Raw genomic sequence first — 19215 nt, forward strand, 5'->3', positions numbered from 1 at the left:
AGTTTTAAAATTATTATTTTATTTTATTTTGAGCATATGAGGTATTTTGCATACATTTATATGACTGTGCACCATATGCATGCCTGGTCCCTGTGAAGATCAGAAGAGGGTGTCAGATCCTGCAGAACTGGAGTTAGGGACCATTGTGAGATGCTATGTGGGTGTTCTGGAAGAGTACCAGGTTCTCTGTCCAGCCCGTAACAATGCTTTAGATCTAGGAGACAGTATGTTTTAGTGACAATAACATACACCCAGGAAACCTGGCTTTTTAAATTTTCTTTTTCAGAAAGATCCAGTATTTTAGGAAGAAGTCCTTTTTATTTCTGGGATTCACAACCTTATTTGTGGGAACTGTACAGACCATTTGAAACCTAAAACACAAACTTTGACCACAATGGCCTTCCAGTGGAATGAAATAGCTAAAACTTGTCTGCTAAAAGTATATAATTCCCATTCACCAAGAAACAGCAAATATTCCACCCTGAAGCAGGTGACTCAGGGTTTTAAATGCTTGTACCAGTACTTGTAGTAGAGCTATATCCGTGAAAGCCACTTGGTTCTCCCGATCTTTGTTTTTCATCTGCAAAAATGGACAGAGCAGAGGCTTCCTCACAAGGCGGTGTATCACATCAGGGAAGATATGTGAAAAGGCCCAGTTGTAACCTTATGAAATAAGAAACAGAGGGCTCCCAGCCTGATTCCACAGTATCCCATCCTAAGATCAGTTCAGAAGGAGGAGACAGAGGACAATTCTGGTGTGTTTCTGTGTGTGTGAGTTTGTGTGTGTGTGTGTTTGTGTGTGTGTGTTGTGTGTGTGTGTGTGTGTGTGTGTGTGTGTGTGTGTGTGTGTGTGTGTGTGAGAGAGAGAGAGAGAGAGAGAGAGAGAGAGAGAGAGAGAGAGAGAGAGAGAGAGATTTCTGATCCTTTTGTGGGTAGTTCTGGCCAAACAGGAAATAGCAAAATGCTTCAATAATTCTACTACAAGACTGTAATGTGTTGGCTTTTCTTAGGATGTCAGAGTTTCCTTCCAAACCTGTTTTTTGGGTTAACAGCCCTTTCATGCTGGGCTACTAAAATACATCCTTTGTGCTTTTTATTTGACTGGCAGAGAAACATGCCTACTCATAGTGTCTAATAATTGAGGCCAGCATGCTGGATTTTTCTGCAGAAAAACATAAGCTAATTGATGTAAATTCATGCTAGCGCTATTACATAAAGCTTTGGTTTTGTTCAGTTTTTTTTTTTTTTAACTCGGGGATCAAACCTAAGGTCTTGCATGTGCTAATGCATGAGCTCTAGCCACAGAATTACATCCCCAGTCTTAAATGAAGTATTTAAACTCAGATACTGGACTAGAGAGCCTTTACTCTATTCACAGCCCCTAGCACAGTGTCTGCTCAATAAGTATCTAATTAGTAAGTGAAAGGACTAACTCTTTCTTATCTTTTCTTATTGTTAATATCACACTGTTTTTGTTTTCTTATGTGCCCATGTGTGTGCACACATGTTCTTATTTGTACAAATTTGTGCATCCTTGGATGTTGGTCCTTTCCTTCCATCTTGTTTCTTCTCCCTCTGTCCCCACCCCTGCCCAGGTTACCTGGCCTGCAAGCTAACCATCTTCTTGTAGGAGTAATGAGATTACAGATGTGTGCTGCTCTGCTCGGCTTTACCTGGGTTCTAGACATTCTAATTTTGGTTCTCGTGCTTGCACAGCAAATGCTTCACCCAGCGAGTCATCTCTCCAGCACTGATTTTGTTCTCTAAATCTTGATTAACAGAGACTTGGCATTATCTTGAGAGGTTGCGTTTGCCCATTCAGAGCATTTATTTTTGAAATATAAATATTTCCAGAAATAGGTTTATTATTTTTCACACTGTAGCTCACACTGGTCATAAGTATATAACTTACTATGTAGCCCTGGCTTTGAACTGGCTTTGAACTCATGACATTCCTCCTACTGCAGCCTCCCAAATAATGAGATTACATGATTGAATCACTGGCTAAGTTTTTGTTCTTGTTCTTGTTGTTATTATTATTATTGTTGTTGTTGTGGTGGTGGTGGTGCTTATGTTAAGAATTGAACCCAGAGCCTTATGCATGCTGAGCATGTACAAATGAGTTATGTGAACAGCCCCACATTGTTTTGAGAAAGTACTACCATTATTAATATCCATAGTATTATTTTGAGACACTGTCTCACTGTATAATAGCTCAGGCTCTCCTAGAACTCACTGTGTAGCCCAGGCTGGCCTTGAATTCACTGTGTTCCTGCCTCAATTTCTTGAGTGCTAAGATTACAGGTGTGTGTCACCATTTCTGGCTTGGTTTTTAATTGTACTTGTAGAAGATTTACAACTTGATAATTTGTTATGCACATAACTTGAATAATCACCATTATCAAGGTCATTAGCATATCTAATACCTCCCATAGTTCCTTTTTCTTTGTAATGAGAGCACTAAGATCTGCATATTGATCAAATGCCAAGAATGCAGACTGTCTCCTGTCCCTGCCACACTGTGCATTAGACTTATAAAACTGATTCTTTTGACATTTCTGAGCTTTTTGCATCCTTTGACTAACATCTTCCCATATCCCAGTAACTGCATGTATCCTCTTTGCTTCTGTGAGTTGAAGCATTTTCAGATTCTGCATATAAGTGTGATAGTCATATTTATCTACACTGCTGAAAATGGCAGGGCAGGGATTCCCTCTTTGTATAGAGGCTGGGATAATTCCATTATATGTACACACCCAATTTTCTTATTTGAATGACCATTTTTTATGATTTTACAATTACCTGTGTTTGTGTGTGTCTATATGTGGCTATGTGCATGCGAGTGCAAACACCCAAGGAGTCCAGAAGGGGGCATCAGGTCCCTCGGAGCTTAAGTTACACATGGTTGTGAGCCTCTGTACAGGATTAATGAAAACCAAACTTGGGTCCTCTGGGATAGTAGTAGGAGTTCTTCATGACTGGACCATCTATCCAGCTCACATGAACCTCATTTTCTTTACTTATTTAGCTATAGACAGACACTTAGGTTGACTCCATGTTTTGTCTAGCTGGAATAATGTAGCAAGGAACTCCTAAGTATGTTTATCCTAAGATCTTGTTTCCCATTGCCAAATCATCAGCATTTAATTTTCCCTTTTCCTTTGCAAATAAGTTTTAATAGCATATATTAGCTATACATAATAATGAGTTTCATTATGACATTTCTACACACACACATATTTTCAGCATATTCACCCCCAGTTACACTGCCTTGTCCTCCTTTCCTCTCCCACTGGTCCCCCTCCCCTTCTCAACTAGTCTTGAGACTACCTACTTCATGGTTTTGCTTGTGTGTGTGTGTTTGTGTGTGTGTGTGTGTGTGTGTGTTTATGTGTGTGTGTTTATGTGCGTGTGTGTATGATCTAATGAGTTTAATTAGGGTTGCTTAGAGGAGCATGGCTGAGGAATTATTTAAGAGAACATGAACACTTTATCAGTGGCTATATCACTCAAAAATGTCCCTCCTTCTCACAGCAATCATTAATTCCCTATAGATCCTCAGAGAAGGGTTGGTCTCATGCGGCTCCCCTTCTTTGCAACTGTCAACTACCTATAAGTCTTATGGGAGAGGCAGGGCCTCATGACCTCTTTCCCCCTCTGTGAAACAATCTCCTGCAGGCTTTTTGCAGATACTTGACAGCTGCTGAGAGGGCAATGGTTACATCATGCCAAGAAAAGGGCTCCACATGCCAACTGGCTCTTATATCCTTTTTGCCTTCTCTTCCTTTTTTTTTTTTTTTTTTTTTTTTTTTGGACAGGGTTTCATGTATCTAAGGGTGTCCTCAAACTCTGTGTAGCCAAGGGGAATGACCTTAAACTTTTGAACTTCCTACCTCTGCCCTTCAAGTGCTAGAGTTATAGGCATGCCTTACCATACCTCACCATGCCTGACATGAGCTTTTTGTTGTTGTTGTTGTTGTTGGTGGTGGTGGTGGTAAGTTCACTAATTCAAATTCTTATATTTTATTTGTTCAGATTCCCTTTGTCTTTCTGGTTCAGCTTTGGTGGATTACACACGTCTAGAAAGTTGTTTCTTCTAGGTTATTCAATTTGTTAGTTTACACTTGTTCATAGTAGTCTCATAAGCCTTTTTATTTCTGTGGACAAGTGTGCTGTCTTCTCTTTGATTTATAATTTTGCTTCTCAAAACTTTCTTTTCTTCATTTGCAGTTTTGTTGACTCAATTTATCTTCTCAAACCACACACACACACACACACACACACACACACACACACTTCACTCTATTAATCCTTTCTATTGTTTTATTTTCTTTTGGCGGGAGTATCTTTAATTTTTTTCTGTTCTAATAGATATTTTCTTCCTTCTCCTTAATTTGAGCTTAATTCTTCTTCAGGTTCTTTTGAGGTCAAAGTTAGATTAGGGTAGAGCTTTCTTTTTTCATTGTTAGAAACTTATAACTAATTTTCCTGCATTTGGTGTTGTCTTTTTGCTTATGTCAAGATAAATCTTGATTTTTCTTTTGCTTTCTTCTTTGATGAATTGGTTGTTCAGGAATGCATTGCTTCTTTTCCTCCCCTAGAATTTACTTTTGTTGTTGATTTCTGGTCTTATAGCATTGTAGTTGGAAATATGTCATATGATTTCTACCTTCTTAGATCTGTTGAAACTTGTTTTGTGGCCTGTATTAGTTGCTTTTCTATTGCTTGGATAAAACATTATGAAAAAGGCAATTTATAGACAGGGAGAGATTATTTTGATTCATACTGCCTGAGAGTTAAAGTTAGATGCAGAAGGGAAGGTGCGCCTGCAGGGAGCAGAGTTCATATTTTGAATCACAAACAGAAGAGAGAGAGGGAGGGGGAGGTAGGAACATTATAAGTTTTTTTTTTAAACCTCAATGTCCACCTGTAGTGACATGTTTCTTCTTCCTAAACCTGCCTAAATTGTGCCACCAGCTAGGTAGTAAATATTCAAACATCTGAGCTTACGAGGGACATTCTCATTCAAACTACAATATGACCTATTGTATGAATTATTGTGGTGAATATTCTATGTGCACTTGAGAAAAATGTGTGTAAATGGCCCTGACTTATGATGGTTCAACTTTGATGTTTTCAACTTTAAAATTTTGATAAAGCAGGGCTAGGGAGGCTGGATCAGCTTATAAAATGCTTTCTATGTATCTTATTTATTTTTCTGTTGCTGTGATAAAAACATTGTGACCAAATAAACTTATAAAAGAAAGCAATTAATTTGGCTTATGGTTTTAGAGAATTAGAGTCCATGATGACAGAACAAAGGAACTGTTGAGAGCTCACATTTTAATTCATAACCATAAATTAGAGGGAGAGAGCCAGTGTGAATCACACCACTAATTTGAAACCTCTAAGCGGGCTGAGATTGGTTGGCACATGACACTGCATGTGCCAGCACACCTTACCATGTATAAAGCTAGCTATCTGTGGCTGGTGTTTGCTCAGCATATTCATTTGCCCATTGACTCATTTTCAAGCCAAGAATAAGATCATCTGCATGTATCAAATGATCAGGTGACTATTAGAAGTAAATAATTATCATTTATTTTTTCCATTTTTTTTAATTTATTGATATATTTATTTACATTTCAAATGATTTCCCCTTTTCTGGACCTCCACTCCCCTCTCCTGTGATCAGATTTTCTGTCCCTGCTCTTTAATACGTAAGAGGAGATTAAGTGCTCCTGACCTCGTCACAGCCCCACTTCATGCCCATGTGGTAACCCAGATATTTGTACATACAGGGGAAGAATTGTCTTCTTTTACTATTGAATTGAAGTTTCTGTGTTTCTAACATTGACTTGTCCTGTACATCTCATCTGGAGGGAAGGCTGCTCTAGAGAAGTATAGAGAAAGATGGAGTTGAAGGTCTGTGAGCTCTATGCTACAAGCATGTGCAGCTCAAGTGGAAAACCTAAGGATTTCCTCTCTTGCCAAAGATCCTTAATCTTTTGATTGCAGGTATTTTTTGTGGGCTTGAAGAGGAGACATGCACTATCAACTGTCAGCTGGCTCTTAACCCAGATCTGAAGCATTTTGGAGTCATAGTCGGGGCGTTAGAGTAAGTTTTTTGGGATTGGTGCTAATGAATTGGACTGTAGTGCACACATTCCGAAACTGTGCAATTGGAAAGTGGGGTAGAAAATACAGAACATGAAATGCTTTACTCCTCAATGATCATTTTTTATCACTAGTATTATTTTAACATACTTTCCCACTTTGATTTTATATCCTTAGCAAAAGACATTCGGTCCTCACTTCAGAGGCAAGAGATAGAGCACATGCCACTCTGCCACACTTCCTGCACACTGGGCACAGACCCTGAGAGGCACTTCCAGAAGCTGCTCTGAAATGTCCTATTAAGACTGTTGCCCTGTGCCGTGAGTTTAATGGATTGTTTGTTGGGGTCGTTAGTGTCCTGACATTGTTTGTTGTTTCAAGAACAGCATTTATCCAGACTTGAGGAGCAGCAAGGAAAGAGCTCTGAGTGACCCAGTTCAGAGCCTGCAGCTGTTACTCCTCAGAGGAAGAAGATGCCAGGTGTGGAGATAGTATTGGTAGTTGCTCCTAGTCTGTCTACCATGCATGCCAAACTTCCTTTCTCTTGTTCTTTGGAGTCAATCACCCTATGTGTTCTCACAGGGAATTTGTGGAAACTTAAAACCTGATTGTTTAAAGCAGTTTGTGCATTTCTATGAAATTTTAACAATCAGAAGTAACACAAGAGTTTCTAGGATCTGCACTTGTGTACAGGAAAAAAAAAGTGGCAACTCGAACACAAGGTTTCATCAAGAGACCTGGCCCTGCAGCATTGTTAGGACTCTGAAATCTAGCCACAGCCAAGTATGGGTGCCCCCCTCCCCTCACACAGCACACACAGATGTTAATCTTCAGAGCTGGGTGAACAAGAGAATCTGGGGTTGATGGCATCCTCCTGCATGGTGCACTTCTGAATTCCTCTCCAGGGTGAGTATATAGGACCACAGAGGGTTGATGGAGAGGCCTTGGAAAAGTGGGAGTAGCACCAGAGTCTTGTGTGGTGCCTCTTCCAGCTTGAACTGCCCTGTGCTGCTTGGGGGGGAGGTGTTGGGCAGTTCTCTGTTGCAGCTATAGTAGCTGTTTCTGCAGGAGGGAGGGGGGAGGGAGAGTAGCCGTCAAATTGCTGCCCAGCATTTAGAAGACTGGCACAGGCTCCACGGAGAATTTAAAAGCTGCAGCACAGCTGTGTACCAGGTTCCATGCCTGGGTTGTTACTGTTACTCTAGGTAGGAACGGATAGCTTGTTAATGGTTGGCATTCACACTGACATCCTGATATGTTCCCTCCCAGACTTAGAGCTGTCTCTACTCCTACCAGATCTGCCAAAAGCTGTCATGAGTACCACCAAAGTTTATGATGGGATGTAACATTTTTCTTCTAGTCCTTCTGGGGTCTAGCAAGTTTTTAAGAACATCTGTATGGAAGCATTATTGGATTGAGAAAGTTTTGTTTTCTGTTTGTTTTGTTGTGCTTTTTGAGATGGGGGTCTCACTATGCTATAGCTCTGGCTGCCCTGGAACTCTTGTAGACCACATTGCCATTGAACTCAAATATCTGCTTCCCCTTGCCTCCACTATTGGGAAAGTTTTAAGGGTTAAAACCAATTAAGTCACTTGATTGGTTATATTGGTATCAAATAACGTGCAGATGGTGGAACACAGCCCTAGTCTGGGAGCCCTATATCCCTGGCAGCAGTTAAATGACCTGGGTTTGCTAAGCAGCTGCAGTTTCTGAAATAGAACAGACTCAGCTTCTGGTCATCACCTCTTACTTTACCTTCCCCCAAGAGGTGGCTCCCAGCGTTAGGATGCATTCGGAGCTGGGAATGGATATGATGATAAACATTTCTAAAGGCTAAGCTGTGTAGGCCATCCTAGGGAAAAAAAACACTGAGCATCTTGTGGTAAGAGGGCCAAGAAACTCAGGATTGGCTGCCAGCTCTTTGCCACAGTGTTGGGTGTTCATGCTGAGCTGTATGGAGTACACTCCAAGTTGGTGTGGGCCCTCAGCAGTCAGTCAGATACACAGAGCTCTTTGACCACAGCTAGGCTTTGGCAGTCACTCATGGTATGGAGACTGCAAAGTCTCAACAACCTCACCTTTCTCTCGAAGGACACCCTGCGGGGTTCAAGAAAGTGGATAGTCTGGCTTTAGTTGTGGAGAAGCACCAGTGTCCCCTAAAGTGTCACACTTTAGAATTTACCTCAGACTGGCATGGTCATTTCTTGTCTGCTCTTTCTTGAAGCTAAGAAGTTCTTGAAAGTAAATCTGCTTTGAGTCTGCTGCCAGCCTAAGTGCTCAGGAGGGACGATGCCCTTAGATGGCACTATGCCGCACTCAGGGCAGCCTTGCTTCCAGCTGCGGCAGACATGGCGGCTCTGTCCACGGAACCAGCAGGAGGCGGTGTTCTTGGATCATTTTTCTAAAGGTCATGTTTATATCTAGGGGAGAGACCCTGATGCGGTCAGGGCTCTAGTCATGAGTCTATGTAGAGCCAGATGGTGTGGTTCTCCAACAGGGCCTGCGTATTCCTCCTTCCTTGTGATTAAGTGAAGTAGAAAAGAAAGCTGTGTACATCTGAATTACACTGTAGGCTCACAAGCAAAAGTGTGTTCCTGGGTTGAGCAGATCACATCTCAGTTCTAAATCTCCACTTTATTTGTAAGATTAGAAGTTTTTATCTCAAGGCTGAGGCTGTAACTTGGTGGCTAGAGAGGGCACTTGCCTAGCATTCATGAGGCCTCAAGTTCGATTCTAGGCACTTGGGCCGAGGAGTAACCAGTAACTGACTAACCAGGGTTACCATTTACATCACTACCATGAAATTCAGTTGTTTTCATAAAGAAAAATACTCTAAAATAGATTGGGTGAGGCATGGTGGCACACCTATGCCTTAGGAGTCTGAGGCAGGAGGATCAAGTTGAAGGCCAGCCTGGGCTGTGGGGAGAGAACCTGTCTCAGAAAACCAATGCTCAGATTGGGCAGCATCAGAGGTAGTGATGACGTTGTGACATTTTCAGACCAGGTCTGCATTTGGCTGACATGCTAGGGTGAGTACTGGTGTTCTTACTGTCTCTGTAAAGTACTCATATAAAATCACACACGAGTGTCCCATGAATTGTGTCTTTTTCAAGGCTTTGTTTCCCATTTATATTTTGATATGACATGGATGTGAGCATCACACTTGTTTAAACAGATGTCTGCTGTGCTTAGTGGTTGTATCTCTGTTTACCTGATGCCTATGTAAAGACTGTGCTTGGTTTTGAATTGTATGTTTACATCTTACTGTTTTTAAATAAAGAGAAAAATTTTAAGGTTAAAAAGAATAAACAAACCTTTAAGCATGTCCCAGTGACATACCTTTCCAAGGCCACACCTCCTAATCCTTCCCAAACAGTTCTATCAACTGGGGACAAAGTATTCAAATGTATGAGCATATGGGGGCCATTCTCATCCAAACTACCATACCATGCAAATGTGAGTACTGGAGTTCAGATTTCTAGAACTCACATAAGAGCCATATGGGCATGGTCCTTCTATAATCCCATCTTATGAGAACTGAAGACAGGAATTCAATCTAACTAGTCAAACAAGCCAAAATGGCAAGTTTGAGGTTCAGTGGGAGAGCCCCACTCTAGTAGACCCTGGAAGGTGGCATGAGATTGAGGAAGACACCTGATGTCATCAATGGGACTCCATACACATTTGCATACCTATGCATACACACCATTCATGTGTGTCCCCATGCATGCATGTATACCACACACATATACATATGTAAAAATTTTAGATAAAGCACTCCCCTATAATTATAGTTTTTTTCACTTAGTCTAATGTAAGCTACAAGAAAACAGTCAATCTAGTATTATAAAATAGACTTGGTGTTAGATGAATTTGTTCAATGGTGGGCTAATGTATTCTGAGCAAACTTATGGCAGGCTAGGGTAAATTAGATGTATGGTGTTACATGTGTTAAATACATTTTTGTCTTGTGTGGCATTTGCAGGTTATAATGAGGACATCAGAATGTAACTACACTGTAAGTTGAGGAGCAACCCTATTCTACTGTTGTTCGATAGAATGCTCTGTACATGTCTGTTGCATCTAACTGCTCTATAGTCTCATTCATGTCTGCTTTGGTTTAATTGATATTTGGTCTACATGCACTATCCGCTGTGAAAAGTAAGGTGTGTGACATCTTCTGGGAGTGATATAATACTTAATGAGCTAATGGATTAGATGACTCTAGCCCCTCCTCTGGCATGCCTCTCAGTCGACAGCAGTGTTTGCAGTGTTTCTCAATGTAGGAATTGTGACTCCTTTGAGGGTCACACATTAGATATCCTGCATATCAGATGTTGACATTATGATTCCTAACAGTAGTAAAATTACAGTTATGAAGTAGCAATAAAATAATGCTATGGTTGGGGGTTTCCACAAAGTGAGGAACTATATTAAAGGGCCACAGCATTAGGAAGACTAAGAACCACTGGTTTAGAGGCTCAAAGGAAGGACACGGAAAGGGAACAGGACACAAATGAACATTTTCAATGAGAATTATTTGCATTTGAGACTTTCCTGTTGACAACTTGCAGGTCTTCACAAGTAGAAGTAAGAAGACTGACAGAATATGGACTGATGCTAGCTAGCTATTCTTATATAAAGATACTAGGGGCCACATAGGCAATACCCTATTCATGAGGGTGGGGTTGGGTGTGTGCGCCTTGAGTTATGGTATCTGTCTTAGTTGTTTTTCTGTTGTTCTGATAAAATAGGCTGAAAATTTTAAGGGAAAAAGGGTTTATTTTTAGCTTACAGCTCAAGGTACAGTCCACCATGATGGGGAAGTAGATGCTGCAGGAACTTAAAGCAGCTGATCTCATTACACCTACAGTCAGGAAAGAACAATGAATGCGCATACACTTTAGTGCTCAAGTCTTTTTCTCTACTCCTATATAGCCCAGGGTCCCCTGCCTAGGGAACAGTGCCACCTACAGTTGATGTGTCCTGCCACCTCAATTAACATAATAAAGATAATCCCCCACAGATATGCCTAAAGGCCCTTCCAGGTGATTCTAGATTTTGTGAGGTTGTCAATAGGGCTAATTGTCACTTTATGCCCTATTATCTTTCCATGTGGGTTATGGATCATTCAAGCTAAAGAGTAATACTAATTTCTTTCATTTATTTAATATGAAGCAAGTGGCATAGACTCCTGGGATACAGAGGGAAGAAAGTGCCCTTGTGGAGCTTATTTCAACGGGATAACAAACAAAAGATGCAATATGGAAGCCATATAACATGTTGAAAAGTGATACTGCCTGTCCCCTCAGATTGCATGCCCCAGAGCTTCAGGAGCCTCATGGGATACACAAGAAAATGGCGTAGAGCAAATTAAGAGAGAGGAAGTCCAGGAATGTATATCATATAGCCAGCCAAAAAAGCTTCAAGGCAAAAAATAAAAACAAAACAAAACAAAATAAAACCAAGACCAAACCTGTTAGCATGACTCTTATGAAGATAAACATTGTGAACGACGAAAAAGAGAACAGAGTGAATAGAGCTTTTGAAAAATATCTAGATGGAACTTGCATATTTCTCCAAAGGCCTTTCTCCTGAGCCTCTGCAGAGAGTTGATTCCTCAATAACACCATTAAAAATGAAGCAGCTAATGTCATCCAAGCTACAAGATTAATGGCTCCATTTGGATACAGTGATGGTATGTCAAATTTCCCCAAAAGATCAATAAATTAAACGTTTTATACAACTCTTTAAAAAATGTGGTGCTAGCCATGAAAATATAAAAGTGTGGAATATGATAAGGGACACTGAGTGTGGGAGGATAGGAGAGCCACTGGAGAATTTTGAGCTGAGAACATGACAATGTCCTGCTTTGATTGCAAAAAAGTCCATCCTGGCTGCTAGGTAGTATGGGGAAAGGATAACTTTAGGCAAGGAGACGTACTGGAGAGGGGCACTATTACAGTTTTCCAAGCAAGGGGCAGGATGCTTGAATCATGGCAACACCAGTGAAGTAATAAGTGTCTGGACGTTTTCAAAGTAAAGTTCTCATGTTTCTTCATGAATAGGGTGAACTAGAGAAAGTACCAAGTTGTTCCCCTCAGTAACTGAAAGGTAATTATTGATATTCCCTGAGTTGGGGAAGGCTGTTGGTAGAACCAATGTTTCAGGGAGAAGATTTTAAAATGGTGAGTTAGAGATGGCCCTCACATACATTTGTTGAGTACATGATTAGATTGTAGAACCTAGAAGTTGAAGAGAAATGCACATGGAGATATAGCTAGCGGTAATGTATGTAGAATTTGAAGCTGAGTTAGAGTAATGTTATGGAGAGAGACAGGACTGAGCCTTGGAATATTCAAGAAAAGCGAAGCAAGCAAAAACTGAGAAGAGAAACCAGAGAGATGGGAAAACCAAGACCAAAAATGGGTCTTGGACACCAAGTTAGGAACAAGCATATTTACAATAAACAAATAAGGTTCAGTGAAATGACCTTCCAAGTAAAGACAGTTGTGCTTTAACTTTGATTACCTGATTTCCATCTTTTATCCCATGATGGAAGGAAAGAACTTACTCCACAACATTACCCTCTGACCTCTACTTGTACTGCGTGGTATTTGTGCCTCCCTCCCTCATGATAAGTAGATAATTAAAAGAAAATAATGTAATTATTTGAATGAAATGATTCTCACTTAATGGGTATTTTTAATCAATAAAAATCAAATTAAAATGTTTCTTCTGATTCAATAATTCTATTTTTTTTTATAATTCCAAGGTGCACAATGTTTAAACACAAGGGTATAGAACATAATACAACCTCAAAGGAGAAAATTTAAGAGCACATAGAATGTGTTACTTGTCAACTTTTAAAATTACGTTTATCTAATGTGTGTACATGTGTGCACACATACCACAATATGCATTTGGAGGTCAGAGAACAACCTTCAGGAGCTGGTTCTCTGATTCTGACTTGGACTGGCTGAGCTATCTCACTAGCCTCAATGCAGTACTGTGACTTTATCAATGAGCCTTTCAAATCCATTATTTCAAAGATGACTGGTGAAAGGGATCATCATTGCTGGAGAAATTAAGTATAAAATAAAATAGATTTTAAAACTAAATGTTATAATTATATGGACAAAGGAATATATACAGATCATATTTCTCTAGGCTTTCCTTGCCTTATACAAAGAGAGTGCTGGCACATGCCTTTAAACCCAGCATTCAGAGGCAAAGGTAAGCAAATCTCTGTGAGTTCAAGGCCAGCCTTATCTACATAGTAAATTCTAGGATAGCCAGGAATACAAAGTAATACTGTTTGAAAAATATGAAACAAACAAATGAAAGAAAGGGTAGAAAGAGCAGATCTTTGTTCCCTTCTTGCTCTTGTGTTGCTCTGGGTTTGAAGACACAATGGATTGGGTTATTTTCAGAGTTCTACAGAATTTTGGTTTTATAGACCCTTGCTTTCAGTTACTGGCTGAACAGGAGATTCATTCTAATAATATAGTCCGGTCTCTTGACCCAGAATTCTGCTTTCTGCCTCTTACTGTCTACCTACCTTACGTAGCTTAAACTTTTGATCTTGATGTCTTCATTTCCACATCTAAAACCAGGGATAAAATCATCCTAGCTATCTAGTGCTGTGGAGCTATCTTTCAGTTCCTTAAAATGGAAAATTAATGAAGATACCTTGTTTTTGATCTACTCCGGCATTAGCTGGGGTAATTGGATAATTGGAGACCTGAATTATCCAAGACTGACTCATCAATCATTTCTCTGGGGTTCGATACTTGCCGTTAACTGGGGCATCAGATAGGGTAGAGTCATAGGCACTTCATATGGCTTGTGTTTCCTCACAGCACAGTGGCTGTGTTCCCAGGGCAAGAAAGCAAAAGCCATGATCAACTAGGTTCTTGGCTGCCATCCTAATGCTTGGGAGGTTGAGACAAAGAGGAACACCATGAGTTAGATGCCAATTTGGACTTCATAGTGGATTTCAGCAGAGCTAAAAAGTAAGACCACATTTCCAAAATCTGAGGGGGAGAAAGGGAGGGAGAGAGGGAGGAAGGAAGCAGGGAAGCAGCTAGGGGTTTCAAAAGACTTTCTAGCCCTGTAAATTGTGATTGCATTGTCTGCAATTGGTTTAGGTATAGTATTGGTTCTTTTGTAAGCTCTTCAGGTGATTCTGTGTGACAGCCACTAAGAAGTACCAGTCTTAATGGATTTGGTTTTGCAGCTGACTTCCACCATTCCACCATTCATCATTTGCTGGGTTCCAGAGGATCTGGTTATGTCATGCAATGTCTAATGTCTTCCAAAGAAATAAATTAGGGTTAATGCCCATGCAGTAGAATAGATTCATTTCTTCATGGCTCTGGAGCTACCTCTGGCTATGCTGAGTTGACTATAGTTGGGTCTAGACCTAATGGTATCCGGAATGATGTAAAGGCAGAGCTTTAGAACAAGAATGGAATTCCTAGGTGTCTAGTCATTGAGGTAGCAATGAGATCAGTCAGTTGTCACATGAAGTTCCCCAATATTTCTTGCAAGTCTTCATCTCTGAATCTGAAAAAGGCTTTGTTTTATTATTCGAGCAGCAGCTTAAAGGAACAGATAAGATAAAGATGAATTGTAGCCAAAGTTCCCAGGAGACCCACGAGGAATCAACACCTTGTCACTTTTTAGCTTGACACAAGATGTCACCATAGCTCCTGTGCTTTTAGCAATAACAGCTACTGTTAATCAGTGGGGAGAGTCCTTGATTTCACAAGCTCCTTTCACTCACTGTCCCCATTCCCAGGAAGAAGAGTAAGTGCACTCTAGCTATGAAATTCATTAAACTGTAGACCATTTGGCTCATTCAAGTGGGCATAGTCACTGTAAATGCTTTTTAAATTCCCACTCCCCCATACCAGCTATGGATAAAAATTAATATCATTTTGTACATTTCACAGAAAAACTTCTTCTGTGGTGCTGACTGTGAAGCCAGAGCAGCAGACACTTCCACAGGGCAGCAGGAAGACTGAGCATCACACTTTTTGCTTTGCTTTGTTTTCATTACTGCTTCATTGAAATGATGTCCTGTTGCCATGCTTACCTTGGGCTCAGAGTGGAACTGGGTGTGCGTGTTTGCCCAGTTTATGAATACCTGGAAAAAATAGAGTGGGTGAAAGAGCAACAGAGCACTGAAACGTCCTTGGAGGCATCGCCATGGTGAAAAATTTGTGTTTATAGATTTTCTTTCACACATAGTATCATGTGTGGTTGGAAGGAAGACTCAGAATGGTTGCTTGGAGGTAGAGATGATAGATTCAAAGTATGGATGAGCCAAGGGCAGAACTTTGGAAAGGTGCGTTCCTAGGAATATTGAATAAAGCTAGACGTGCTGAGCATCCTTATGCCCCACCCTTTCCCCAAACCACCTCTTCAATACCCACATCCTGAACATTACCTAAAGGATATCTGTTTATGGGAGTGTCAAATTCTTACATGGCTGTAGGTTTTCACACTAAAATATCAATATCAATTTACTCAGGCTTATGAAATCATCCAGTGACTCCTTCCTTCCTTCCTTCCTTCCTTCCTTCCTTCCTCCCTTCCTTCCTTCCTTCCTTTCTTTTTTCTTTTATTCCTCAATTTTTCTATAATTATTACATGCTTTCTGGATCTGATTATTCAAAACAATATGATTCTAGAGATTTATAGTGAACAGAGATGTGTATGTGTGTGTGTGTGTGTTCGTATAAGTGAGGAAGATGTTTGTTATAGTTTGGATGTGAAGTGTCCTTTACGAAGGCTTGGTACTCTTTTAGGGGTGCTGTTAGAGAGGTTTGGATCATGAGAACCATAACTTCACCGACAGATATACCAGATATATAAATATATCTGATATATGAATTTGCATATGTACATATATATTTATATATAACAGATATATGAATTTGATGAATTCATAGATGAATGAACAATTGAGAGGTGGTGCCCAACTGGAAGAAGTAGGTCATTGGGAGCTGGATGTGCTATTAGGAGGTAGGGCTGCTGGAGAACCCGGTTTACCAGCCTATGATTTTGAAGGGTAAAGCTTACCCTTGAACCTTCTCTGAGTTCTCTATTTATTGGCCACCAGGAAGCAAGCATCTCTGCTCCACTTAACTCTCTACTCCACCCTCTCTGTCATGCTGCTTTGCCTCTCCAGAAGCCAGCTTCCCATGAACTGAAACCTCTGAAATTGGGAGTCAAAACAAACCCCTCCTTCCTTCATCAAGGTAGCCTCTTCCATATTTTGTCACAGCAATGAAAAGTGACTTGGTAGTCGATTATCTTCTACTTTCTAGTCAGGGTGGAGAATAAGGTGTGGTTATAGTTCTGGGAAGAAGTGTATGGCATGTTCAAATTGGGGTACTCCAAGAGAATTTTAACAACAAGTCTTTGCAAGGGTGGAGAAAATTGTAGGAAAATGAACAGGAGAATGTAGCACCCACAAGTAGACCAATAGAGCTATTCATTCCCTTACATCTGGAGGGCAAGAGGAGAAAGAGTCATTAGCTCCACTGAAGGATTGCAGACAACCATTTTATGTGATGGTGGAGGGAGCCCGGACACTATCACTTTGACTTAAATATTTTCATTCTTTCCAATCTCTATTGGATGCCAGATCAACTAAGACTTTTGGTTCCATGTATTCAAGTTCCTAGGATACTGAAAATTCAGGAGAGGGCTAACAGTAATATTGGTGGAAGGGGAAGGGGAAGATATATAGAGTGATCTTTATTTTTTCACAATTTCAGACAGATATATAATGCATTATTTTCTATGTTTACCTCCCACTTTTCTGTCTTGTCCCTCTCCAACTCTTATTGGTCTCCTTCCTCTTCTCAAATAGTTCTTCCTCCCACTTTTGTGTCTCTTTCCTTGTTGTTTGTTGACCCACTGAGCTTAGGATTGCTTAGAGCAGCAGTTCTCAACCTTCTTAATGCCTCAGCCCCTTTACTACAGGTCCTCATGTTGTGCTGCCCTCCCAACTATAAAACTATTTTCTTTGCTACTTCATAACTGTAGTTTTGCTACTGTAAATGGTAACGTAAATAACTATGGAGCTAGAAGTTTGCCAAAGGGGCTGTGACCCACAGATTGAGAGCCACTGGCTTAAAGGAACATAGGCGACAGGTTATTTACAGGAGCATGGACGACTTACCGCTGACGAGCATATGTCCTTTCCCCAGTAACTATTAACTGCCAAGTGCTTCTCAAGTTTTGTGATTCCACTACATTTTACTCAACATTTTTTTCTTCTGAGGCAGCACCTTGCTATATAGCTCTGCCTGTTAATCTCAGAGATAAAACAGAGCCTCTGTCTTTATCCTTATCTTCCTTTATCTGTAACTGGAGATAACAATGGAATTCTGATGGGTTTAGTTTGAAGATTAAATGATATAATGTATGTAATGTGTTTGACACATACCTGGGTTCTTGAAATCAATTTGTGAACAAGATTTCAGCAGAGCTTTGTTTAGCGAAATCCGAAATCCGAGTGAGATTGTCAAGGGATAGGCCTCAGTGTCAGGTTCCAGGGCCTGGATGCTTCGCTACCAAACTCCTTATTTTAGAGCCCAGAGGTGGTGTGTCAGGGATCATTTTCTTACACTCAAAATCAGTGAGTGCTGTGAGTGGTTGCCAGGGGTTTCAGAGCCACAAGGGAGAAGGTACGGCTGGGAGATGAGCACTTCTGGGAGCCCAGTCACGGGATGAACTCCACCATTTGTAGCAGAGCACAGCCTTCACAGGCACCTGGTGCCTCTGAGTTCCTGAGCGTGCCAGGAAGTTGGCACTTTGAATTTACTTTTTCTTGCTCACTCTGAATTTTTACAAAAACGTTTTTTTCCTTAATTTTAATGTTGAGAAAGGTTTTCACTAAGTTGTCTAGTGCAAGTCCACCCTGAACTTGAGGTTATCCTTACTTGGCCTCCCAAATTGCTGGGGTTCCAGCTCGGAATCAACTAGTTTGGTTTACTATCTCATTCTTTTTGGCCTTTTAAAACAAACAAACAAACAAACAGACAGACAAACAAACTTCTGCCATATATTTAACCAAAATCTTCCATTTGCTTTGTATCTAAATTGAATGGGTGCCCTAAGAAGTAGCTTAAGGTTGTTCAGCTTTGGGGGGGGGTCACTCTTCCCCCAAGAACTCACCCACTTGAGATTTTAGGGAGCCCCATTATTCCTCTTTTATCTTACTTTGTAAAAACCATGTTGACACTTCTTCAGACACAAGGTCTGTTCTACACATTCTGATATGTTCCCCCCTCCCCGTTATTGTCAAGAGGCCATTTCCTTTATTGTGGAGAAAATTGGAGATTTACAAGATTAGCATGGAAAGGAATGAATTCTTCTCTATTTATAGCAACCTGGTGATGTGTTTCCCAAGGTATGAATAGAACAATGGGTGTTGACCAGGCTTTTGTGTAACCATGGATACCCTACAATTATCCCTGAATCTTACTCATTGTTTGTCTGTGCCTGCAATTTAACAAACATGGCTCTTGCTTCTAACTCACACATTTTCAAATGAAAACATATCTCCAATTTAACATTCTATCTTTATGAGTCAGCCTAGGTATGTTTTAACTTCATCCACATACACTTCAGAAGACGAAATCAATCACTCTCCTTTGGTAATGGGTGAAAATTGAGGACAGTGATGATAATACCAGCTGCACATGACCGGGGTGTCACTAAAACCAAAATTTCCAACTGCGTGGTTTGGAAAGTACTAGACAGTTGGCCCTCAATTGTCTATGGTCCTTTCCCTCATTTACTTGGATATAATATTTGGGGGAAAATATCTTCAGAAAATAATGATCCACAAAGCTTTGCATGTTTCAGCATTGTTTGAAATGTGTATGAATTCCAGGACAGCTCTCTTCAGAGTAATTAACGCTATATTACCAGTTTGGTGACGATTCCATTTGACACACTTAAACTGGTTGATCACTCAGCAATTCACTTAATTTCACACTTCATTTCCTCATTTGTAATATAGCACACCACAGGCATTTCAAATATAACTTGAAAAATATTTACATCTGACTTTGT

General features: G+C 40.4%; 1 pseudogene; it reads left to right on the forward strand.

The window, feature by feature from the left end:
- The first annotated feature begins 11475 nt into the window (after positions 1-11475).
- On the forward strand, positions 11476-11850 carry LOC127674398 (ribosomal biogenesis factor-like; annotated as a pseudogene).
- Positions 11851-19215: the final 7365 nt, after the last annotated feature.

This window comes from Apodemus sylvaticus, chromosome X (genome assembly GCF_947179515.1).
Source record: "Apodemus sylvaticus chromosome X, mApoSyl1.1, whole genome shotgun sequence".
NCBI classification, from domain to species: Eukaryota; Metazoa; Chordata; class Mammalia; order Rodentia; family Muridae; genus Apodemus; species Apodemus sylvaticus.